General features: G+C 38.8%; 1 protein-coding gene across 3 annotated transcripts in view; it reads right to left on the reverse strand.

Moving 5' to 3' along the window:
• The window catches only part of LOC111155593 (cullin 2), a 104288-nt gene extending 95511 nt beyond the window's left edge, over positions 1-8777 (reverse strand). The window contains exon 1 of one of the 3 annotated variants that reach the window (XM_022515844.1): positions 8667-8777. The gene's annotated coding sequence lies outside the window, so the exon portion shown is untranslated. Of the gene's footprint in view, positions 1-8094; positions 8114-8381; positions 8542-8666 lie in introns of those variants that run through there. The other 2 variants (XM_022515845.1, XM_022515846.1) reach the window with 2 other exon arrangements.
• Positions 8778-9790: the final 1013 nt, after the last annotated feature.

Genomic DNA, 9790 nt, shown 5'->3' on the forward strand with positions numbered 1-9790 from the left:
GACCACAAGCAGGCAGAGAGGCAGGCAGAGAGAGAGGAGGAAGCAGGCTCCCTGCTGAGCAGAAAGCCCGATGCGGGGCTTGAACCCAGGACCTGGGACCATGACCTGAGCCGAAGGCAGCGGCTCAACCCACTGAGCCACCCAGGCGCCTTCCAGAAACCATGCTAAACACATTTTATACATTATCTCATCAATTCCTCAGAATAATTCTAAAATTACTATTATTCTCTCTGTTTTAAAGAAGAAAAGACAGAGATTTAGAAAATTTGGGTAAAATACATACATAACTATTAACTAGCAACCCCTGAATCTGAATCCAGTTCCATCTGGCTTTAAGATGAAGCTCTTACTCCTGTCCTCTACTGCATTTATTATTTGCCATTGCAAAAACTAGAGTTGGCTCGGAGGAAGTGGATGAGATGATAGTTCAGCCTTCTAGAAGCAGGCAAGTCCCACCTAAAAGGCTGAATGTCTTAAGATGGTGGAGGAAGTTTCTGCCAGATGTCAAAACATTAAGAAAGAGGGGCACGTGGGTGGCTCAGTCAGTAGAGCATGTGACTCTTGATCTCAGGGTCAACTCATGATCAGGTTGAGAGTTTAAGCCCCACATTGGGAGTAGAGTTTACTTAAAAAACAAAACAAAACAAACACGCCATCCATGAGAAAGAAAGAGAGGAAGGAAGGAAGGAAAACACTGGTCTCAAAAATGAAAAAGTGTGAATCAAGAAACTAGTATGCTAAACTGGCTCTTTCAATGACAGTGTGATCCCAGGCTAGTTGCTATTTCATTTTCTCCATCTGCACAACATAAAAAGACAATATTTATAAATACTTTCCAAGTTTGCTGGGTAATACTAAGTTTAGGTAGTATTATTCTCTACTGTTTTCTGTAATTTAAGTTTTCCATCCATGTTTTTGAACCTAATGAAGACCAAAACTGTACCATTACTGAAATCTTTATGCCTTTACTCTTTCTCATACTTTATTCCCATATATCAATTAAAAAGGCTTTCTTTCATTCCATTTTTCTTATAAGCAGTTCATTATAATGTTCACCTATTTCAGATAGGAAAAAATGCAATTCCTTTCATCATAATGCCACACCATTTCCTTAATTCTCGATTACCTTCTTCATATCCAGTTTTTAGCCCTCTAAAATTTAACATCCAAACTAGCCAAAGTTTGGACATAACTAAGTGCCAACATAAAGCCATCTATTGATAATCCACACAAAATACACTGTCCTTACTTACATGCAAACCTTAACTCAAAATGGAAGAAAGGCCTATACTTAAGATCTAAACATATAAAAATAGAAAATTCATAGAAGAAAACACAGCAGGAAAGCTTTGGCATCGGATTTGGGAATGACTTCTTGGATATGATACCAAAAACACAAACAAAAGAAAACACAGATAATTGGTCTTCATCAAAATTTAACTTTCATGCATCAAAGGACACTATCAAGAGTGAGAAAATCCACAGAATGAGAGAAAACATTTACATCTCATGTCTGAAAAGAGATTAATATCCTATATTAAGGATATTATATATATATATATATATATATATATATATATAATATCAAGAATACCTTAACAACAATAACAAATTTTGAAATGGGCAAAGATCCTGAATAGACATTTCCCCCGAAAGATACACAAATAGCCAACAAGCACATAAAAAGATCTTCAACATTACAAGTCATTAGCAAAATGTAAATCCAAAATACAATGAGATGCCACTTCACACCTAGTAAGATGTCTATTATCACAGCACTCAAACAAGCCAAAAATGGAAAGTAACTAATGCTGGTGAGGATGTGGAGAAATTGGAATCCTTGTGTAATGCTGGTAGGAAATGTAAAATGATGCAGCCACCATGGAAAACATTTCAGTAGGCTCTCAAAAAACTAACTACAGAATTACCATATGAGAGCACCAATTGCTCTTCCAGGTATTTACCCAAAAGAAATGAAAAGCAGGGAATGGGAAAGATACTTGTGTTACAACATTCGCAGCAGCATTATTCACAATAGTCAAAGGTGGACAGGACTCAAATGCCCATTAACAGAAGAATGGATAAGCAAAATGCAATACACATAAAAGGAATATTAATAATTCATAATAAAGGAGTAAATTCTGATACATGGTACAACATGGATGAACCCCAAAAACAGTATGTCAAATAAGATAAACCAAACAAAAAAGAACAAATACTATATGATCTTCCTTTTATATGGTAACAAAGGAGACAAATTCATAAAGACAAAAAGTAGACTACAGATTACCAGGAGCTGGCAGGAGAGGCAATGGTGAGTTACTGCTCAATGGTTGCACTTTCTATTTGGGATAATGAAAAAGTTTTGGAAACAGATAGTGGTGATCATTGTGAAGACACTGTGAGTACAATTACTGCTAGTGAACTGTACACTTAAAAATGGTTAAAATGGGACATTTTCTTATGTATATCTTACCACAATAAAAAAAAAAAAAAAAAAAAGGTACTGTCCTGGGGCACCTGGGTGGCTCAGTGGGTTAAGCCTCTGCCTTCGGCTCAGGTCATGATCTCAGGGTCCTGGGATTGAGCTCAGCATTGGGCTCTCTACTCAGCGGGGAACCTGCTTCCCCCACTCTCTCTGGCTGCCTCTCTGCCTACTTGTGATCTCTCTCTGTTAAATAAAGAAATAAAATCTTTAAAAAAAAAAAAAAAAAAGAGGTACTGTCCTTCTCAGTCTTTAAAATCCAGATCATATGGACAACAAAGTTCTGATGCAAAAGAAATATCTAAATCTCAGTGCAAAGTGATCTCTAAAAATTTTTTAAATGTAATTAAACAATAGTTAGAACTACAAAGATAAAATATGATTACTTTTGGTTTATACTGACTTTTACCAAATAAAAGAAATATTCTGAAAGATAGCTTAACATGCTTTTTAAGGTTCAGGACTATTTGGGGATCTTCCTGAACATCACTATAATTCATTATTCTAGTAACTTCATACCAAAGTATGCTCTATTTCTCACTGTCAGAAAATAGTAATTATAAACAAAAGGGGACAGCTAGCATAAACTCTACAGTGTTTGGAATCAGAGTTATCGGTATAAACTCATAGTTTTTAATAAATGCACACATGGATTAAAAAGATACACAAATAAACATGGATGTTTGTGTATGTGTGAGTTAATGTGTATATATACACATATATTTCTAGCTCTGTCTGCTAAGAAGGCCTAACAGGAGCAATGACACCTCAGTAGCAATAAGCACACATCACATCCAGATCTTGTTTTCTAAATATCATCTCCAATAGAAAGAACCAGAGCTCCCAGGACAAATGACTGATTCTAGGTCTCAGCAGAGAAATGGAAGATAAACCTAGAAAATGTTATCATGTCAGAAAAAAAATGCTTTCCTAAAGAAAAGAGAATGGGGGCACGGTGAAAAAACAAAGAGTCAACCTGAAGACCATACCTGGAACGATCTGACAACAAAATAATGACAGCATTAAATTATAAACCACAGAATAAAACAAGTATCTATGACTCAATACTAATATAAACAAATTACTAAATAAACAAGAAGGGGCAGGTCTTCTCTACAGAAAAATTCCAATTAATAAATGTAGAAGGAAATGAGAAAAACAAAATCACTATCAGGTGAACACCATTATAATAACTGTTACAGGCAAGATCTACCAAAGAATACTGAAAACAAATGGGCAAAGGTTTGAGGAGAAAAGGGATAAACGCACAGTTTCAAAGAATCTCCCCAAGATACCCTGTAATTACAAAGACAAAAATGGTGACTTTACAAGTAGAGAAATTTGACAGACATGACATCCACCATATGAGAATTAACATCACCTCAAATGGGATATACTGACATTCTGTACTCAACATCAATAATGTTGAATGTAGGACTCAACATTACACTGCACATTACTTCTGTAGTATTTTTGTCAAAAAATGCAAAACTTCAATAAATCAAGAAAACATCAGACAAAACCAAACTGAGAGAAATTCTACAAAATAAATGACCACACACTCATCACTAGTGTGAAGGTCATGGAAGAAAAAAAGACTCTTATAGATAAGACTAAGGAGACACAATAACTAAATGCAATGTAAGATTCTGGACTGAATCCTGAAACAGAAAAACTAGTAAAATTCAAATAAGGTCTGTAGTTTAGTTAATAGTATTGTACCAATGTTAATTTCCAGTTTTAATCACTGTGCTCTGGTTGCATAAGTTATTAACATTAGGGAAAGCTGGGTGAAAAGTACCTAGGTGAAGGTACAGATTTCAAAATTTAAAAAAAAAATTGTTGAAGTATCCTATACATTTTCTCCCTCAAGTGAGTTAAAACAAAGTTGAGAAACTCAATAAGTATTTACATAGAGTAAGTAAATCCAACATTTCAATATCTGAAAAGCAACCTATGTTGAAACAAGACTTTAGTCATTAAGAGATACTTATGTATTTATAGGTACTAGAGATGCTGTCTTCAAGAAACTTATAGCTGGTAAGAGAAACAAAAACAATAAATTGTCAACTTTGTTGATAAAAAAATTCTGGCACACAATCAGGCTACAATCCAATGATTAAATAACAAGAGTAACATCATTTATGATGTTAAAGTATATAAATGAAAATCTTTTAACTAAAATCTTCAAATAAAACATTAACACCTATACATTTACAGAATTTAAGTTAGCCTAACACACTCACTACACATTTCAAATGGTAGTCTTATACGTAATTAGTGTCTAATGCTTCAAAAAGTACTATTAAATATTTTCCATTAAAGATTCTATTTCTTCAACCTAAAAAGCTAGTAGCTTACTTTAATCTCCAGCAAAAAAAGAATACAAGAGAAGTAAAGATAACAAAAATGACCTCAAAAATCAAACTGAACAAAACAATTCTTAAATAAAGTACAATCTCGGGGAGCCTGGGTGACTCAGTCAGTTAAGCACCTGCCTTTGACTCAGGTCATAATCCCAGGGTCCTGAGATCAAGCCCTGCATGAGCAGGTCCCTGCTCAGAGGGGAGCCTGCTTCTCCCTCCCTCTTTGTGCTCTCTCTCTCTCAAGTAAATAAAGAAAATCTTAAAAAAAAAAAAAAAAAAAAAAAAAGAACAATCTAAGAAAAAAACAGATATATTTATATACCAAGTGACTGGCTAATAAAGACAGCTAACTGAAAATCAAAATGTCAACCAACATATAAAGCATTATAATTATATTCATTAAAAAATAATCCCTCTCTCCTCCTCTGGGTTAGGTCAATCAACAGGGTTCAACTGCACCCCAAAAGTTATAGCAGACGCTAATGATCTTAATCCTATTCAGTCTCAAAACTTCTAAGGATCAAAAGACCTACACTGTTCTAGTCTCTCCAATAAGCCTTCCCAAACACAAAGTGGTAACAGAGGATGACTCTAAATATTCTTAAAGATAATAATACAAGGATTATGCTAACATCTGCAATATAATAGAAACATTACTGTTAAGATTCAAACCCAGGCAAAGAGCCAGATCACTCTGAACAGATACATTGATTAACTGATTACTGAGCAAGGATTCAGTCATACATCTCAAATACCAATAACTTGTTATAAATCTCTAACATTCTAAATTTCTGCCTGTTTTTCCTAGACATAAGAACAACCAGTTAAAAGTATTTATAATATTAATATTCCAGGGCTGATCCTGTCATCAATTTTCTTGAAATTTAATTGACAGTAGATACATGAAAACACTGCCTTCAATTATAATCAGACATTTTCCGGTGTATAAAGAGAACAGGCAGATAAGAAAGGTGGAACACAAAAGAAACAGTGCAAACTTCTGTAAAAAGTCTCATAAAAAGTAACAGCTCTTTAAACAACACCACATCTGTAGGTCCAAAACTCAGCAGGGACCAACTTAGAAAATGCTGCAGTATTCCAGGGCTTTCTCCACTTCTCTCTACATTCTTTCCTTAGTTGGTCTCAACCTGTTTCATAACTAAACACCATTTCATACTCTAAAAAATACAAGGGGTCAAGGCAGATGAAGTATGCTGCCATTTTGACAAAGTGGGGAGAATATAAACATATTTGCTTTATATGTGCATAAAATATATCTTTGGAAAGGTATGTAAGAAAACATGAACCCTTTTTAGCACCACAAAAACTGGGTGTTACGGGATACAAGAAATAGGGGAGATTTTCACTCTGTACCTCACCAAACATTTTAAGTCTTGAATCATGTGAATGTAGTTTTTATTCAAAACATAAATAAACCAACAGATAAGTGCTGATGATGCCCGATCTCTTTTTTCTTTCCTCATCAGAATTTAAGTCCCATGAAGACAGAGATTTTGTCTGCGTCTTCACTACTATATTCCCACTGCCAGGTCTACTGCTGGTGCTTGAAAAACATTTGTTGAATGAATGACTTCTTAATCTCTTCAGTAAACTCCAGATGGTATATCCAACTGCCTACTTCTTACCTCCACTTGAACATCTAACATGTCCTACTTAACACGTACCTAACCTTTCCCCCATATAACATGCTTCCCTCACCGCTTTCTCATCTCCCATTCACAGCATCACCACCCTCCAGCTGAAGTCCAAACACGAGGAATCACCCCTGTCCCAACCAACTGCACTTTCATGCAAGCCTCAAGTTCAATCAATGCCATTAGCTCCAAAATGTACCTTAAAAATCTTTAACCTGATCTAACACACTAGTCACTAATCTACCATAGCCTTCTAACTGGTCTCTCTGCTTCTTTTCTCCTCTTACCCAATCTTCCCTGCAGTCAGACTGTCAATCAGACCAGAGCAATTTCAGTTTCACAAAAATTCCAATAGCTTTTCCATGTGCTTTAAGAATAAAATCCAAACTCCTTTGGACAATAAGGCCTCACCAGATCTGGCCCTTGGCTATGACCTAACTTCTTATCCCCCACTAGGGTCCACATGCACTGAGCTTCTTCAGTTTACTGACCCCAAGCTTGACACACCTCTGAGAACTTCCCTGTGCTGTTCTCTCAGAAAGGGAATGCTCTCCCCTCAGACTTCCAAAGGCTAAACCCTTCTGACTTGTCAGGTATCAGGTCAAAGCTCACCTCAGACAGGTCTTTCCCAACCACAGCATCTGAAGTAGTCTTCTCTCAGTCACTACCACAACTTCCCATTTTATTTCCTTCATTGCACTTAATGATTCTCTGAAATTATTTTTATTCCTTATGTCTTATCAGTCTCTCCTCCCCCACCAGAATTGAAGCTCTAGAAGGACAGAAACTTCACAAGTCTTGCTTATTGTTGTATCCCTAATGCCCACAATAATACTTGATATATGAACCAGGTACTTAAATATTTAACTGATAAAGAAGGCAAACTGACTTTAAAGAAGGTCCACAATATTTAATTTAATAACAAACTGGTGAGGATAAAAGACATAGATAAACCATCTTAACTTCCATAAAATACCGAAAATCAACCGAGGCTGGAGAGTGAAGTAAGATTATTTCAGATGCTTCTGAACATTCAAATACATAGCAAAGGAATTTTTCACACACTATGTGCATGCACACTGTAGCACTGCTACAGGGAAACTAAATTACAGATACACAGCATCTGAAAAGAAAAAAAGGGTAATTCAAAACACTGTGTACATCTGTAATTTCACCTCTGAGTCTTTCGGAAGGGTCTTTCAAACACTGTATTTGAGTAAGAGAGGCAAAGTATAATCAATCTGTCTGCCTTGGAAAGAAATCTGAGATTCTAAAGGATAGGGTATAGCCTTTTGAGTGTTTTAAATACCTATTAGGTAGTCAGTAGTCAATGAGAACAAACTGATTATTTCCCATATTTTACTCTGAATGTACATTTGGGACAGATGTAGTTCAAAGAATTTTATACTGTCAAGTCAAAGCTCCTACAGTGAATGTTAATATCTTCAAATCTTATCTATTCTAGTTACCTAATCATGTTCAAAAGGTAAACTTATACGGTACCACCCATCAACTGGTAATAGTAATCCCTGAGGGAAAGGAGATGATTTGACAATAACAGTGTGCAATTTACGGATGTTTTATTTACATGCACATATCGGTGGGGTTGTAGGGAATGGTCCAGGCTCCCTAGTGTGTAAGTGCTCTGAGAAGTCTAAGGATCTTATTTCACCAGACCCTAACTGTAGAGACAGGTCTGGAGTGCACGTAGGTTACTCCTCCCCATAGCTATCAATCTTCGCTGTCTGCGGAAACAAAAGTGAAAATACTCGTGGAAAGGATGTAAGAGACTGATGCCCCCACACACACCCCCAAACACAGAGTTGTGTATGCGTGTGAGCTCGTAAACAAGGAGAAGAGTACACGCACTCTCACCTTCCCTCCTTCGGAAGAAAATGGGGCCGAGGGAGGGGCGGCCAAGGCCGGGTAGGGGAGGCCCGGGATCCAGTCCAGGGGGTGCCGGGCTTAGGGGTCAGCGCTCCGGGGAGCCGGGGTCACTTACGGGACACCATCTTTCCCCACCGCCCCGCTTCCATCCCTTTCCCCTCCCCCCTCTTCGCCCCCAACTCCTTTCCTCCGCCCCATCCCCGCCACCCATTAACCGGGAAGGGAAGTTTCCCGGAGCCTGCAGCCCGGCTCCCCGACCCTCAGCGGGGTTACCTTCTGCAGAAGCGGGACAAGGGACAGGGGATAAGGGGAGGGGGAGGCAGCCCGAAGGAGTGAAGGACGAAGCCCCCGGCGAGGAAGGTGGGCGGCGGCGGCGGCGGCGGCTGTCAGCTCGCGTTCCCCTGCTCACAGCGCTGCCATTACTGTGCGCCGAGGCCGCCTCCCCGGCCGGCCGCCGCCACCGGTCCAGGAGACACGGGGGGTGGGGAGCGAAGCCTGGGGAGCCCGCGCGCCGGACGCTCACCTGCCACAGCGAGAACACAGCAAAGCTCAAGGCCGCCGCCGCTGCCGGACGGGACAGGGGCGGCGGGGAGAGGGGAAAGGGGAGTAGGACGGGCTGGTTACGGGATCCGTAAAACAACCGGCCTCTGGACCCGGCTTTCACCCCCCCCCCAACACACACCCTTCGGGCTCCTTCTTCCGCTACCTCCAAATCCCCCCTCAGAAAGCAATGGTAGAGTCCGCGTTACGGCAAGCGCAGGGAGCCGGACTTAGTGCAATTGCGAAGGGCCGCGGAAATCAGTATTCAAAGTGACTTCTTGCGGTATTCCCGGTTAAGGAGACAATCACGGTTCGCTGAGCCCAAGAGACTCAATACCTACCAAGTTTTGGCACTACTAGTAACAATATATCAGAAAGGTGTTTTCAACAAAAGTGCGTTCCCTTTGAGTTGTTTGAAATCCATGTGAATATTCTAAGACCTACAATCTCCTTGCCAACACTACCATGGGCTTTTCAAATTGTCAAAAATATGTTAGCAAAACTATGTTCCCCTCTGACACACATCTTTTCTAGTGGGTTTCTGTCTATAGATAAATACTGAGACATAAATATATTTTAAATAAAGGAACTTCTCTTCACAGTCTTCACCACTGAGTCCCCACCTCCCCAAAGCCCTTACCACATCAGTCTAAAAGGTGTTAATTCCTTAATTTTAACACGTAATGTTCAAAAAAGTGTAGGTTCACCTATCTCCTCCTCATATACACAGAGCCACAGAGAACAAAAGCCTGGATTTATTCCTTATTTGCTTTCACATCCACAAGATCTTAGAGTCTTGTTATTCAAACTTTCTCCCTTCCAACCCTCTTTTTCAAAACTATTTGTACCAACCCCTT

This window comes from Enhydra lutris, unplaced genomic scaffold (assembly GCF_002288905.1).
Source record: "Enhydra lutris kenyoni isolate GAN:26980312 unplaced genomic scaffold, ASM228890v2 scaffoldscaffold42, whole genome shotgun sequence".
Lineage (NCBI taxonomy): Eukaryota > Metazoa > Chordata > Mammalia > Carnivora > Mustelidae > Enhydra > Enhydra lutris.